The sequence below is a fragment of the Aquarana catesbeiana genome, linkage group LG03, assembly GCF_042186555.1.
Source record: "Aquarana catesbeiana isolate 2022-GZ linkage group LG03, ASM4218655v1, whole genome shotgun sequence".
NCBI classification, from domain to species: Eukaryota; Metazoa; Chordata; class Amphibia; order Anura; family Ranidae; genus Aquarana; species Aquarana catesbeiana.
The window spans coordinates 615,435,248-615,452,469 of record NC_133326.1 but is presented as its reverse complement, the minus strand read 5'-3'; the positions used below and the strand labels follow the sequence as shown (position 1 = coordinate 615,452,469).

The following is a 17,222-nucleotide window of genomic DNA, read 5'->3' as shown; positions in this document are numbered from 1 at the left end:
TAGCAGTTTATATTTACTAAAATAATTGCTTTCCATGTACTGTGTACTGTGGGAGACCATATATAGTGAATGCAGGGTCCTGGGTTTAGTAACACTTTAAGCTACCAGTTCAGTGCTGGCAGATTAAACACAAGCAAAAGTTGCATATGTTGAGGAGAGCTCACATAGAGTGGGTGGTGATAAAAACCCAAATCTTTTAGGCAATGCCACCTTATTTTGTTTATCATCAGGTAAATAGTGAACTAAAAAAAATCTTTACAATGGGGTTACCAAAATACTGTCACTGGCAACATGACACAAAGAGTGGTTTGTTGTAACTGGCACTGGTATAATTCTGCCCCATCTGAATCCTTTGCAAGCAGCTTTACTGGCATCTGCTTCCCTGCGTCTATTCAATCATTTGTAAACATTACTGAGCCCTGATAAAGGGGTACGTGCTTTGCCCCTAAAACGTTTTGTCTTGTTAATCATTGGACCTGTTTTGGATTCCTTTTGATATTTTATCTGGTGTTCCTTCTTATGATTTAAGCTCAAGGTGATGTTCCTGGGTGCCCATTGGAGGATAGCCCTGGTGGCATGTGAGTCGCCTAACCAGAGCCAGTGAACTTTTCGAATGATTGTCATCCTTCCCTTTACTACTCTGTATCAATAAGCATTGAAGTCTTAGCACATTAGAATCCGGCTGACATTCGGCCCATGTGTATGGCAGCCAGTCCGACAGAAGCCATTCAGCCGGCTTTTGTTGAAGGCTCATAACTGAAAAGGGTCTGTCGACCGGCTCCCAATAACTGAGATGACTGATGACTGAGACAATAACTGAGATCATTGACCGGTGTGTTCTGGTTATAAACCCCTCCCAGCCTCTTCAGCCAAAAACTGCATACAACAAGGTAATTTTGTCCTGAAGAAAACTTAATAAACACAGTGTGGTCCGGGGAGGGCACAATGTTTACTAGCTGTGGCACTCCATAACTCTGGTTAGAATTAGGAGCCTGCACCAAGCTGAATATTGGAAAGACAGACTCTATGGCACAATGACTCATAGGGGTTGATTTACAAAAACTGGAAAGTGCAAAATCTGGTGCAGCTGTGCATGGCAGCCAATCAGCTTTTGACTTCAACTTGTTCAAATATGCTTTGACAAAAAAACTGGTAGATGATTGGCTTCTATGCACAGCTGTACCAGATTTTGCACTCTCCAGTTTTAGTAAATCAATCCCATTAAGAATAATGATCAGTCTGCTATAGACCTAGCATACCCCACCTACCTGATCTTTAGCTTGGTACAGGTTCTGAATTCTGTTGAAGGTATGGGGGAGCACATGCAGGGTTGTATTTACTATAATCATTGGCCAGTGTCTTGGACAGTAGAATAATGGGAGCAGCACCAGGCCTCAAAATGTACTGTACTTCTGTAAAGGGTGTTAAAAAGGGGTTGGCAGGTTTCAGGGATCACATAAAACCATATCTTTTCTTTGTTGTTTGGTGGCCTAACCAGCTGAAAAATAGTTCCACATATAAATAAATAGCTTGCTACCTTCAGTATTTTATTCAGACAATAGCTTTGACTAAAATAATCATATAACAACATGGGGAAGAGGTTGTGCAACAAGGAGTCATCTTTTTGGTGTGTCTAGAGCAGCATTATGTCTAAATAGGACTCTGGATGTAGGGAAGAAACCATGCATATGCCCCAGAAGAGCAGAAAGAGTTCAGGACAGAAGAATTTTGTTGTATTCAGGTTTGGGCTACTAAAGTGCCCTTATCTTTTAACATATCTTTATCTATTAAAAATGATTGAATATCATTGGATGAACAGTTCCCCAACAGACCCATCCTTGGAAAATGGCATATAATTTTGCTTCTGGTTATGGACTCCCCTGGGTTTGGTCCTGCCACCTGTAGGACTGAGGGAATTAGATAATATTTGTATGGATGGTTCCTCATTAGGTCCATCACATGTGGGTCTCGTGACTGGATGTTGCTTTCACACTCACTTGTCTCTTATTGGTGGTCGTGGATGTATATTGATTGTGAATTGGGAATATTCAGTGCTTGAAAAAGGGTTGCAATTGACCTAAACACATAGTACTTTATGATAGAGTGCCATTTTGTCACACTACTCCTATATGAAGTCATAAGAATAGCATAAAAAGATCACTAAAGAAGAATTTTTTTAAATAGAGAAATTTGAAGTGTTGACTTTCTTAGTTGAATGACTGCTCTGCTCTGAAGGTGCCTAGTGGGCTGAAATTGTTGCACAGGGAATTGTATTTTTTTAGGTGTGCAGCCATTCGTGTCATGAGGTAAGGTGAAAATTTTTTCTCTGGCAGTATCCTCTATGGAAGGAAATGGCTTACTTCACCCCTACCAATACTGGGAAAATAGTACAGGAAAATGTAATCCGTATACCTACTGTTCCCCCAGTGTCTAAAGAAGAAGTAGATCATATGACTGCTTTTATCAAGGTTTGAAATTTGGTACTAGAGTGGGACTATGCAGTTGCATATGAAAAATCAAGTAGCAATAATATAAAATAGCGTATTACAGTAATTGAAATCTGTCAGTGTGTGCATTCTCTTTATGTATGTGTAGCCTAGTGCTGGCTATATCACTTTTACAACCATGGGACATTCCTTAACAAATATTGCACTGAGAATTGCTCACTCTAGTGCCCAGCATGGGGATTATGACATAATTTCCTGATTGCAGAGAGAATACCACTACTGAAAGCAGGGCATCATGGGACATGTAATCTGGAAAGCCGTTATTTCAATGGATCTAAAGCTGCTGCAAACTACAAGTTCCATCTGGCTGGAGAGAGAAAGAATTCCAGGTGAGCAGATAAATAGAACTGTCCAGGGAGGGGTTTGCTCTCTTGGGACACAGGATCTACAACTGCAGGAGTGAGAGGCTACGCCCCCCCTGGTCAGTGTGAGTGAGTGCCGCGGCCTGGACAGCACGGAGGGATTTTCTGTGAGTGAGCCTTATCACTGGAGGCAGCACCTCAGTCACTGGCCTCTCATCGGCAGCGTGGGTATTCAGGGTCACGTTTACCTATTTCCAAGCAGACGCCGCTGAATCCCTGGGTCGTCAGGTTGCCAGTCGGGTATCCTTCATCTAAATGCAGAACCTTCAAGAGCCTGTTCTGGGACATCTTAGCTCCACAATCCTTGAAATCTCCAGGATTGGTGGGCGGGCAGAAGTCCACCCTAAGTATTACATTCAGAGACACTGCATGCAGGCACCTTTAATCCACCCTTTTTTACATCATAGGCCTTTCACTGGTAAACACCTTGCTTATTCTATTTACCTTTGTTGGTCGACTTTGCACAGCAACACCTTCGGGCTCCTTTATAGCAAGCTTAAGATTTCGGAAACCCTTATTTCAAAGACTCCTCCACGCAAAGGAATCAACCTACAGCATCTGTTTATCTTAAAAGGGAACTCTCACTCAGGTTTAACATATTGGGGTTATTTACTAAAGGCAAATCCACTTTGCACTACAAGTGCACTGCAAGTGAACTTGAAAGTACAGTCGCTGTAGATCTGAGGTGGACATACAAGGAAAATAAAAAAACAGCATTTTTGCTTTTACATGATTGGATGAAAAAAATCAGTAGAGCTTCCCCTAGTTTCAGAGCTTCCCCTCAGATCTACAGCGATCTACAGTGACTGCACTTACAAGTGCACTTGTAGTGCAAAGTGGATTTGCCTTTAGTAAATAAACCCCATTGTGTTTTGTTGTTTCTTTTTGCCTGTGGCTTCAGGGCTTAGAGGGAGCTGACTAACAAAAAGTATTTTCTCCCTCCTCTTGTAGCTGGAGTCATAGGTTTCCTTAAGATCTATTTGCTTTTACCGCCAGATTCAATATTATTGCCATTTAATTGCATATCTTTGTAATTCTGTTCATGCTAAAGTTGCAATTTGGGGAATACCCACATTTTACATTCTTCTTTCCCTTGTTAACCCAAGAATATTCAGTAAAATATCCATTGGCAATCTCTGTTATTTCTTTGGTGTCTTTTGCATTTATATTCTCTCTTTGAATTATGTAAGAACCCAGGGTGTCAGAGGTGTCAGGAGGCTTGCAAGGTCAGGGCAAGGTCTGTCCCCCTCTGGGGACAGTCATCTTCCAGCGGCCCCTATGGGGGTGGTGCTACATATGTTTGTATCCATTTAGTCATATTCGACTCTCAGCGATTCTATGGGCCAGCTCCCCTAGGCACCATATCTGATACACTTGAAAGTCTTTTTTTGCCAGGTCTTTCCGCAACCCTCCCTAATTGTTCGGCTTGGGATTGGCATGCAGAATGTGATAACACATATGCATGCTGAATTTGTACACGTGTACTAGGGCCAATTTGGGCAAGAGCCAATTAACCTACCGGCGTATCTTTGGTGTGTGGGAGGAATCCGGAGTACCTGGAGGAAATCTACACAATCACAGTAATTGTACAACTGGTAACATTTGCCTTCAACCTGATCTAAGAGTTCTTTTCAGACTTGCAGTGCTTAATTCTTTCATATTTTTCAATCAATATGAGTTAAAAAATCAATTAAAGACCTGGCTTCCCAATGCTCTGGGGAGCAAGCCATATATTACTTGGTAGGTTTTGTGGCTAGGAATACAGTACGTTTGAACATGGTGTTTTGCAGTTCTTACCAGTCTGTGCGTTTCTCTGCATCACGTGACTCCCTAGGTTCTGCTTCGTCTCTGAAGAAAAGAAAAAAAAAGAGCATTAATAAATAAGGCAGATTCCAGTCAAACATCAAAATGACCCTGTCAGATTCTAAACGCTGGCTAAGCATTCCCTGTGTCCCTCTAGCGCCTCAGGTTTCCAAGTCCAGGATTCATGCTGGGCTCCAACTTCTCTCTCTATGCTCTGCCACTTTCATCACAAAGCCTCACCCTCTGATATTTAATAGTCGAATGCAGGAAAATCTAATGATGACTGAGGTTATGAAATTCGGCTGTGTGGCTTAGTACCAGGAGGGCGTTAGGCTTAGTGCTTACCTAAAGAGAGGTTAAGGCCTAGTATATGACCTGGGCCTTGAATCCAGGGCCTACAGGGACATCGTTTGCTATGAAGAATATCACAGGTACTTGCAAACTCCATAAGGTGCTTAGCAACACCATGCATTAAAAAATGGGGGGGGGTGCCCAGACTTATATTCCATCCTTGACCCCTTTTCACCATTTAGGGGGATAATATGTGATATTATAGGTCTAATAGACCCCTGATGTCTTCTTAAAGAGAGCATGTAATTGTTACTATGCTATCATATAGGAGGCTATTAGCCATCTATGTGGGTCATTTTTGCTTCCCAATGATACCGAGGGAGGTTCATGTGGGTAATTCCCATTGATGTCAGGGTGCACCCATTCTTCCCAACCATCCCAGATTCTGCAGGGCTGCCCTGGGATTTCAACTAAATCCTGGCATTCCACATATCCGGGCTGTGTCCCAGAGCCCAATGCTAGAATGACTCTCCTGGCACTCGGCTCCTCGCCTATGCACATACTGGCAGGCAGAGTGATCTCCTAAAGGATAGTATGAGCATAGCTCTGATGGTGATGTCGGCGCTTGGACAATAGTGTGGAACACAGTGCAGGAGAGGGGTAAGTGCATTTTGCACAAACCCCATTGCTTTTCAGGGATTGGGTTGGGGGGAGGGGGACATACCTCTGATCACTAAGCACCAATGCGGAACACCACTGACCTCTGAATGCCAATGCTTTTATGGAAAGGGGGTGGGGAACATCACTGACCACTAGGCACTAATGCTTTTCAGGAAGGGGAGGAAACATTACTGACAATAAATACCTTTGAGGGAAAGGGGGGGGGGGCACCACTGAACACCAATGAATGCCTTTAGGGGAGATATAGGAAAAGAACACAGACAGCCAACAGTCAACTCTGTAGAGTGAATAGTCCCTAACTGACCATCAATGTCTGAGAAGATAGGCAGTGGGTTTCATTCACTGACCACCAGTTCCTTAGGAGGTGGGATTCTGTCTCCCACTGATACAGATGCTGAGAGGAGGGTTTCTTTCTTCCACTGATCCAGATGCTGGGAGGAGGGATTTTTCCTCTCACTGACATTTAATATGGATAAGGTTTTCAGATACTGCTGAGTTTTCTCCTCCACCACCAAGGTCTTTACGTAAAACAGCTATGACAGTGCTGGGTCCTGGCACTGTGTGAGTATAGGCAAAAGGCACACAGGGCTCCCTAAGATACAGTTTGAGCAACTCCTGAGTATTGTTCCTGGGTGGAGAAGACTTGACTTGGTTTTCACTGTTCTCCAGGTTTTGTAATCTTGGATCAGGTTCAGGTGTCCATAGATTTCAAAGAGTATTGGGTGAAGAGAAGCCTCTACCCTTGTGTCCAGGTCTTACTGAAGACCTGCAGGCTGTATGTTTGTGTACAGCTGTGCACAGCCATTATAAGTAGGGTTGCACCAATACCAGTTTTGTACCAGCAAGTATGGCGAGTACTAATACCGATAATTTCGGTCAAACACTCACCAATACCAAATACCGATACCTTTGCGGTGCTATTTGAGCCTATACAAAATCAATACTTAAATCAGGAAGGCTGGCAACTCTTACACTCTTGAATAAAAATACTTTATTATTTACATGGGTACACGGGTACAGGCTATACGCTGACATGTTTGGGCTAAGAAGCCTTAGCTTTGAATAGGCACAAATTGCACTGCAAAGAATCACGTGCGATTTGAACAGGAATCACATGCAGTTTCACGCACTACTCCTGTGTGAACCCAGGCTGAAGTCACTATGACAAGCCTGGGTTCACACAGGAGTGGTGGGGGGAAACTGCATGTGATTAGGACAGGAATCGCACCACATTCCTGTTCAAATCACATGCGATTCTTTGCAGTGCAATTTGAGCCCATTCATTTTGTATGGGCTCAAATGGTATCGGTTTGAGGTATCAAAGCATTTCTACATGTACTTGTACTCATGCTAATGCTTAGTATCAACACTGATACGGGTATCGGTGCAACCCTAATTATAAGCAAGGACAAGGCAATAGTTCAGTGCTCCAGCCAGGAGACAGGTGTGCTCCATTGAGGGGACAGGTGCTCTCCACCTGGGAGACAGGAGGTTTCAGCATTGGAGTCAGGAAGGCTCCGATTGAAAGTTGAGAGCTTGGGCCTGTGTGGCACAGAGCTGCAAGCAAAAAAATCAAGAAAACTGTGAGGGAGGCATGGAGCCTGGGTTTCATGAGATGGAGTGTCTCAAAGCAGAAGCCTGTACAGCCAGGTGGGCATTTTTGTTTACTGCGTGGTGATTCTGGGCAGGAACCAACTCAGAGATGATAACGTTTCGTTAGCCAACAGGCTGAATAATTTTTTGTTGAACAGATGCAGCACTGATAATCTCCTGCGAGGGCAACTAGTTTTGTTTTAACTGTCTTTCGTTTTTGAATAAAAGTGGGCCAATCCGCCCTCAAACATAGTTCATGTCTAGACTGGACGCACTGTAACAGCACAACACCGTTTGTGACATTTCCCCCATAACATACAGCATAGATAGTAAGGTTAGGAAATTCTAATGTAAAGCATTGGGTTTCAAATATATTACCTTGCATGATTTAAGAAAAATTCTCTGTTCCCTACCACACCATTGAGTTTTTCTGCTTTTAGTACTAACTGACTAATGGCTGTTCACATGATTACTTAAAACAAAATTCTTGTAATTATATCTGAGCATACATGTACAGAAATGGGGCAGTAATTGCCATTTTCCTCTTTCACTGGTAGATAGTCTTCCGGATAACAGATCTTTTATACATTTAATGACCTAAAATGCATGATTATGCTTTGAATGCTGTCAACTGACGTTGTTTAGACATTGTTGCAGTATCCTTCTCTTAGTTTACAAGTATATTAATTTTGCATCCCTGACTTGCATATATGTGGAAGTCTGTATAATCACCCTTTATTTATTCAATACCAACATTTTAAGTAGCACTGTACGTTAGATATTAAGGGGTATTAAATGAATTCCAAACAAACCAAGTATAAAGTATGGCACAGGTAGCAAAGAGGTTATTGCCTGAATGGCCTTAGGCTAGGTACACATGGGCCGACTTTCGGCCCGTGTGTACAGATCCCTGTCCTACAGAAGCCCGTCTCAAGACCAGCTTCTGTCAAACGGGCATGCTGGAAAACCAGCAACCGATCAGGGCTGGCAGCCAATGGCTGCCAGCCCTGATCAGTGTGTTCTGTCAGAATCGCCACAGCAACATCGCTTGTGTTAGTGTGGCGATCTGTACATTTTTTACAGTATACCCTGCATAACAATCAAAGAAGCTAAGGAACACTAGGAACAATAGATAAGGGAGATAACAGGATGTGGTTACTTGGTAAGGAATGGTTAGACAAGGAGGAGAAGGTAGTCTGGGGGACTGTTCAATTGTGGGAGCAAGCCTATTAGGACGGGAAAGAGAATTTGAGATCATTAGGGTTGCTCTTAAAAAAAACTCAGTTGTTCATGGGATGATCTTAGCAGTGAGCATAAAAAAGGCTTTGGTAGAGCAGAGAAGATGAAAATATTTGTGTTGGATAAAGTATATGAGTTGTGAACAGCTTTAAAGACAAATTTTAATAAGTTTAACCTTCAGGCCAATTTAAAGCCAGGAAAAAGATTGACAAAGTGGAGCAACAAAGGAAGAGAGGTAAGGAGAACATGCAAGGCTTGCAATAGCAAGAGTCATTAACACCAAGGTAAAAGTATATTGTAGTAGTCAAAGTGTTAGATTATGAGGGTAGGACTAAAGCCTCGTACGCACAATGAGAATATCAGACAAATGATCGTCCATTTTTTTTGCATGATAGTCTCATATTGAAAATGAAGAGGTTAGTCAACTTACGAAAATTCTCGTATAACAGAATACAACTTCAGAAGTGATGTATTGTATTGTAATGTATTCTAATGTTTCCAAGCATGCTTAGTCTTGCTCTTCTGATTTTTTTTTCCAGACAAAAACTGTACTGATTAAACAAAAATCATATCATCTAGTATTGTACAATAAATTTTTCGTGTTTGTCCCTTCACATAATTTTGGATAAAATGTGGTGTTCGGCACTTGAAAACTGTGTACTAACATTCAGATTAACCTACGATCGCTTCAAAAGTGAATTTTCTGATCTGGGGACTAGGCCTAAGAGATTAGTGGCCTATAGGGTTAGGAAGGGAAGCACTTTGAAGATGTGCAAGTGGAAAATTTTAGACAGGATTTTATTTAGACGGGATTTAGACATGTTCTGAATGTGGGGGAAGACTGAGAATGCTAAGTCAAGGGTGGCACCAAGGAAGAAAACTAGTACATTAAACAGAATACTGTTTACAGTTAGGTGATGTCAAGGTGAGGAGTGCTTTATGGTGAAGAAGGGAACGTGATTAACTCACTCTCATGTTGTTTATGTTTTAGGAACCTTGCAGACATCCAAGAAGAGATGTCTACAAAGGCAAGGTGCAATCATTTTTAGGACAGGAGGAGACAGGTCAGGAGTGGGGTGGTAGATCTGGGTATCATCTGCATACAGGTGGTATTAGAGGTCAAAGATACATTGGCTAAAGAGTTGCATAAATAGGGAAAAGCGTCTGGCCAAAGAATAAACCTTGGGAGCTCCAGCAGAGAGGGTCATACCAGAGGAAGAGGAAGAGAAAAAGAAGTTGAGTAAAGTCACCATTTAATTTGGCTATGATTAGGTCTTTTACCATGTTCAGTTTTAATTGACTTTGCAGGAAGAAAGTCAGACTTAAGAGGATTGGATTGAGCTAAATGTGTGGAAATAATTAGTTATTATTGAAGGTAAATTGAATTATCAAATTTTAACTAAATACAAGTGGCATGTTTAATTTTACTTAAAAATTTGAGTGCTTTTTTTTAATTTCTTCTAGATCTGTGCAGTAACCCAGTGTGAAACCTGTCCCTTGTGCAAGAGCTTCCTATAACAAAAAATTATAGTATGCTGTCAAGGGTTTAGGGAGACTGGATGGCTGCCTGGACAGACTGTGCTTGGGATGGATCTCTACAGTATGCATATTGTAATTAGCCCAGAGCTTCAGTAATTGAGACAGCGTGTTCAAGTGTCTAGTGTCCCAGGTTGTTTTCTTTTGGGGGGCTATTTAAACAGAGCAGGTAGCCCATTGGGGTCAGCTGAGGAAGAGAAAGGTTTCTCGAAAAGCGCCCTGCGACCCTGGACTCCAGGTGGATAATACCATCCATCGGCCATTGACACTTGGAATGAGGAACCTGCGGCACTACACATGCTTGCTGGGATGACAGAGCCATTTCCCTATTAACAGCCAGTGGCACAGAGATCCGGAATTTGTGCCTGCAGTAACTCATCATCCATCCAGCTGCACCCTTTCAGGACTGTGCCTCCACCACAGGCTCGCCCTCTCCCATGGACTCCCATATATACATATATATGTGTGTTTTTTTATACTTTTGTGAGTATTAATTTTTATAATTTTTCTTTGTAATTTTACTTTTATGGAACTTACTACACCAGAGTGGTCACGCTGTCTCCTTCCCTTTCCTTTCTATATTGAAGACTAGTCACAGCATCTCTCTCTCCTTGTCTAGGCTGACTGGTCTTGTATCTGCCCCCTCCTGTAGTTTTCTGCAGGCAGCCTGTAGTGGTTGGCTGGGACCCAGGGGCCGGGTCCCTCTACCAGTTCTGCTTTCTGCACAGACGAGGTGTAACACAGTGATAAGGTCACTGCTATCTTTATAAGTATAACTAGGTTTGCAAAGTGCAAATGCACACAAAATGGATTTTAGCCATGTTCTGAATGTGGGGGAATGTGGTAAAAAATTAACAGCAGCTGCTACTGAGAAAAGTTGCGCCACACACCCACCCTCTTCTGCCATCTGCGTCATTCATATTCCTATTACTACCATTATCACACAATGCATCGTGTTTTGTGAATGGGTGATTTAACTGCCATTCCACTGCTCCCCCTCCATTCTCAGAACCCAATGCATTGTGTGAGCATATTAATATCAGCAATATGAATGCCAGAGAGGGCAGAAGGCGGTGGGCGAGCAGCACAACTAGGAGCAGAGTCTACTGTTATCCTTCACATTAAAAATGGTAAGAAGTTGAGTTTTTGGGATGAGCAGGGAGTCAGAAGAGGTTGCAAAGGAAGGGGCTTGGGAACATATAAGGGCTAGTTCACAACAGGAATCGTACGGGAACTCCCTTGTGTTCTTATGCAATTCCTGTGCGATTTGAGTGCAGTGCATTTTCAGTCCACTTATTTAAATGCCCCGCACTGCTTTAGACTGCACAGCATTGCACTCCTTTAAAAAAAAAAAAACATTGGAACTAGTTTGCATGGTACTTATGTACCATGCAATCTGATGCAGTAAAATTAACTATGTTTGGGACCTGCACTTGGGGTGTCATTAGCATTGCATTGACACCAGCAGCAGATCGCAAGGGCAATGGGTTTTTATTGTGGTGCGGGAAAGGCATGGATTGTGGGTTTCCTACACTGCGTTCTGGTGTGGATGGGTCCTTAGTGCAGAAAAACACTTTGTTTTGTTCAAAATGTTTCATTTTAGGAACGTTTGTTTAACTTTCTAGATGTTAGTGGGTCAATTTGACATTCATTTTCGACCATGGTAATGAGAAAATTTGAAGGAACAGGATGGAAGCGTTTTCTCAAACACATTTTTAACAGTAATTGTGCTTTTTGTTCAGGAAAGTCCATTTATTCTAAATTTGAATGTTAAAGCAGGATTCCGGCAAGTTAAAAATATTTTTTTAAAGTCAGCAGCTGCAAACACTGTAGCTGCTGACTTTAAATAAGTAGCCTTACCTGTCCTGGGTGCCCGCGATGTCGGCCGCCCGAAGCCGACCTGTCCCTCGGCTCTCGGGTCCCGGTACCGCCATCCTAGGTAAGGGAAACAGGCAGTGGAGCCTTGTGGCTTCACTGCCAGTTTCCTACTGCGCACGTGGCGATCTGTGAATTTGTAATTTGGAAGGAGCAACCTTGTTCCGACCAGTAAATGTCTGGATTCAAAGCTCGGTGAAATTAGAATTAGCAAATGTGCAATATTGAAATATAAATCTCAAGTAAATGTTTTATTACTAGTTGGTAGCCAACAAAAATAAAACTTCAGCTAAAAATCAAAGAGTATGACTTCAAAATTAAGCCAGTAACTGCACATGAGAACATCTAAATCACTTTCATGCTTTTACATGGTAAGGAAAACCACTCTCATGCAATACGATTACAGAAGTGAATAAGTTATGGTGAGGAGTGACAGGTGCTGGACGTATAGTAAGCTACTGGAGCCAGTATGGTAGAACTCCGCACCTGTGTCACTGTCTGGCCTCTTGTGTACTTTCCATGTGTAAGCTTTCCTCTCCAATAGACTCACTTCCCTTCACATAGCCCAGACTTTACAGGACAACCTCTACTTCCTCTCCCACTCTATAGGACAATGCAGTCCATGAGATCACTGACAAGAGGGAAGATAAATATATAAAAACGCTGTACAGAAAATAAAAAGTTTACAATATGCCATTTAAATATCTCCCAATTTTGTGATAGGAAAAAATACACCTTTTAAGACCATTATTTTTCTCAAACTGTTGCCACAACTCTGGTCACACTCTGATCATTTCAGAGAAAATGGACAGACCATCAATACTTAATTTCCAAAACATGTTTCATGCATTTACCGACATTAAAAACAGTCAACACCAGCTTAAAAAAGGTATAGTATAAAAAGCACGTACCACATAAATACAATAATGGGCCATTGATGCTGAGGCACAGAGGAAAGACTGAGCCCCATACACTGAGATACAGAGCAGAGACTGAGCCCCATACACTGAGATACAGAGCAGAGACTGAGTTCCATACACTGAGATACAGAGCAGAGACTGAGCCCCATACACTGATATACAGAGCAGAGACTGAGTTCCATACACTGATATACAGAGCAGAGACTGAGTTCCATACACTGAGATACAGAGCAGAGACTGAGCCCCATATACTGAGATACAGAGCAGAGACTGAGTCCCATATACTGAGATACAGAGCAGAGACTGAACCCCATACACTGAGATACAGAGCAGAGACTGAGTCCCATATACTGAGATACAGAGCAGAGACTGAACCCCATACACTGAGATACAGAGCAGAGACTGAGCCCCATATACTGAGATACAGAGCAGAGACTGAGCCCCATACACTGAGATACAGAGCAGAGACTGAACCCCATACACTGAGATACAGAGCAGAGACTGAACCCCATACACTGAGATACAGAGCAGAGACTGAGCCCCATATACTGAGATACAGAGCAGAGACTGAGCCCCATACACTGAGATACAGAGCAGAGACTGAACCCCATACACTGAGATACAGAGCAGAGACTGAGCCCCATATACTGAGATACAGAGCAGAGACTGAGCCCCATACACTGAGATACAGAGCAGAGACTGAGCCCCATACACTGAGATACAGAGCATTTTAAGATATCAATTACATTATTACTATTAAACATATACTGTATCTGCCCTGCCAACTATGATTTTTTTGTGATTAACCACTGAACGACTGAATGACGGCTACATCGTGGCTCGATAACTCTGGGAGGGCGTACAATGACATCCTCCCAGAATCGCGCTCCCGCGCACACCCTGGGGCGCGGACACGGGAGTATCCTTGACTGCCGGGTCCAGAGGACCCAGCGCATCACGGTAAATGGCCGCTGACAGCGGGCGTTTACCACGTGATCGCTTCATCAAATGACGGAGCGATCACTTGTAAACAAACCGGCGTCATGTCCGGTTCTTCTCTCCCCTCTCTGTACATATCGGTACAGTGTGAGGGGAGAGATCGGGCGCAGCAGTGATGTGGGCTGGATCTGTAGTGCCTACAGCGCTCCTCTGTGACAATTCGGGGACTCATCCATCCATCCATGCTCAGCCATCCCATTTATAATCAGCAATACTCATCAATCCATGCTCAGCCATCCATCCATACTCAGCAATACTCAGCCATCCATCCATGCTCAGCCATCCATCCATACTCAGCAATACTCATCCATCCATCCATGCTCAGCCATCGATCCATACCCAGCCATCCATCCATACTCAGCAATACTCATCCATCCATCCATGCTCAGCCATCGATCCATACCCAGCCATCCATCCATACTCAGCCAGCCATCCATACTCAGCAATACTCATCCATCCATCCATGCTCAGCCATCGATCCATACCCAGCCATCCATCCATACTCAGCCAGCTTTCCATACTCAGCAATACTCATCTACCCATCCATGCTCAGCCATCCATCCATACCCAGCCATCCATCCATACTCAGCAATACTCATCCATCCATCCATGCTCAGCCATCCCATCAATGAAAAATAAAAATAAAAAACACCACTTATTTGAATCCACTCGTGAACAGTATCCAAAGCAAAGGATAAAAACGATTTGTCAATAAGACGGGCTGCCTCCCAAGTAGCAGAAAAGCTGTATAGATAGAAAAAAGAAAATGAGACCACAGCGGTCCCAAGAATGCAATCAAAGGGAGAAGCTGCAACTTTATTTGATCAATTATGTGATTAGCTTTATTGAAAAAGTGCACAAAAATTTAAAAGAGATCCCACATATGCGGGGCCACACAGGTGGGATCCGTTCCTCCGCGATATCTACTGACAATAAAAAGACATGATAACAGACTGTAGAAAAAAACAACGTTGTGTCATTAAAAATAGACGCTGGTTAAGCAAACCCTCCCCTGAGTCCCCGAGCTTGGAACTGCCTTGTATCATTGCAAACTTGGTGCTTGATAACATAGAGCAGTGTCCTCCGTTAGTATCAAAACAGCTAGAGAATGTCCAAAGTCACTTATAGGGATGTATATGCCCTAACTAGGGCTTGAAAAGTCTCATGTAAGCACTTCAGTGTGAACGGATAGGGTACAGTTATTCAATGCTGCTGCTGTACTAGGACAGTGAAAACATCATGGTAATCATGGTAATGATCCTAACGGCATGAATGTCAGACCAGTACAAGATCTCCAAATAGTCAAAAACGGAGTGTACCCAGACCGGTAAGTTTAAATTGGTACTGAAGACTGCAAGGCTCAATGCTGGTGATATGGATACCGTGGCCGTATAATACCAAACACTACACAGCCGTAAGTCTATAAGGAATGAGCAGATGTAAAAACATATACAGGGGAACTGGACCAGTCCACACAGGGTTCTTACCCTTCCTTTAGCTGTAAGGTTGGCCAGAAGGCGTCTTCCATACATCAGACATGGAGAGATCCGGAAGGCAGGGACAGGCTGTGGTCGGGATGAGTCTCTTGCATCCTGCAAAGAAATCACCTGTCCGCTTGGAGAGCTCGGGATCCGATTACATCCGGTTCACTGTGCAGATCACTCCACTAGTATTCAGCCAGTAGAGGGCACTTGCTCTTAGATCCGTATCAGCACTTCTACTTCAAAGTGTCAGTGCAATGTATCACCTTGATGACAATGATGTGGGCTTGCTCAGGAGCAGGGGGGGCCCCAGCATCTATAGCATCGCTATGTCGACGCGTTTCGTGCTTCAAAACGAGCACTTTATCTGGACACCGCATATGTGTGATCTCTTTTAAATTTTTGTGCAGTTTTTCAATAAAGCTAATCACATAATTGATCAAATTACGTTGCAGCTTCTCCCTTTGTTTGCATTCTTGGGACCGCTGTGGTCTCATTTTCTTTTCTCAGCCATCCCATCCACCCCCATCTATACTCAGCCATACCCAGCAATACTCAGCCATACCCAGCCACACCCAGCCGTACCCAGCTGTACTCAGCCGTACTCAGCTGTACCCAGCCATTCCCAGCCTTACTCAGCCGTACCAAGCCATACTCAGCCATACTCAGTCATCCTATCCATACTCAGCCATCCCCATTCATGCTCATCCATGCCACATCAGTTCTCATCCATGGCACTACAGTGCCTCACAAAAGTGTAATAAGTGATCAAATTAGATTAGAAATGTATGCCCCTAGGATGGTGCTCCCTGCATGTTGGGCCTCTCTATGTGGCCAGGCTGTGGAAAAGTCTCACACATGTGGTATCGTTATACTCAAGAGCAGTAGAAGAATCTATTTTGGGTTGTAATTTTTGGTATGTACATGCTATGTGTTAGAAATATTGTATAAATGGACAACTTTGTGTAAAAAAAATGTGTTTTCATTTTCTTTCCACATTTTCCAAAAACATGTAGAAAAAAATGAAATTTTCAAAAGACTCATTATGCCTCATAGATTATATGTTGGGGTGTTTTCTTTCCAAAATGGGATCATTTTTGGGGCGTTTCCATTGTCCTGGTGCTCCAGGGCCTTCAAAATTGCAAGAGGTATTTAAGAAATGATATGTGTAATTTATGCTCCTAGAACACCTTGATGGTGCTCCCTGCATGTTGGGCCTCTGTATGTGGCCACGCTGTGTAAACATCTCAGACAAGTGATATCGTCATACTCAAGAGGAGTAGTTGAATGTATTTTGGGGTGTAATTTGTGCTATGCATATGCTTTGTGTGAGAAATAACCTGCTAATATAACAATTTTGTGAAAAAAAAGAAAAAAAATCTTGATTTTGCAAAGAATTGTTGGAAAAAATTACAACTTCAAAAAACTCACCATGCCTCTTACTAAATACCTTAGAATGTCTATTTTCCAAAAAGGGGTAATTTGAGGGGTATTTGTACTTTCCTGGCTTGTTAGGGTCTCAAGAAATTAGATAGGCCATCAGTACTTCAGGTGTGATCAATTTTAACAGATTAAGGATTATCAAAGGAATCCGTGCTTAGGATAAGTGTGACTGCTGCCTCCCTATAATAAAGTCCCACCTAGGTGAAACCCAATCAAAGTGTAAAAACGTAAAAAGGGAAATGGCGCTGTACTAATGAAAAAACATATGTGTATGTAACTATTGATGGTGTGTTCACCACCAAATAAACATATATATGTATAACCATATATATAAGGTGTACAAACTGTGTATAAACAGCAGAAACCAAGTACTGCCTAGCACGTGCTTAAAATATAATATATGCAAAGGGTAAAGGATAAAAAAGTGTAATAAATATAAATATAGAATGTATATGTGAAGGTATAAGTGAAGAGATGCAATCAATAAATAAA

At 42.6% G+C, this 17,222-nt stretch overlaps 1 protein-coding gene across 2 annotated transcripts in view; it reads right to left on the bottom strand.

The window, feature by feature from the left end:
- DMTN (dematin actin binding protein) overlaps positions 1–17,222 on the bottom strand; it is a 93,090-nt gene that overhangs the window by 41,606 nt on the left and 34,262 nt on the right. For both annotated transcript variants that reach the window (XM_073622263.1, XM_073622262.1), the window contains exon 2: positions 4,667–4,717. The gene's annotated coding sequence lies outside the window, so the exon portion shown is untranslated. The remainder of the gene's footprint in view (positions 1–4,666; positions 4,718–17,222) is intronic.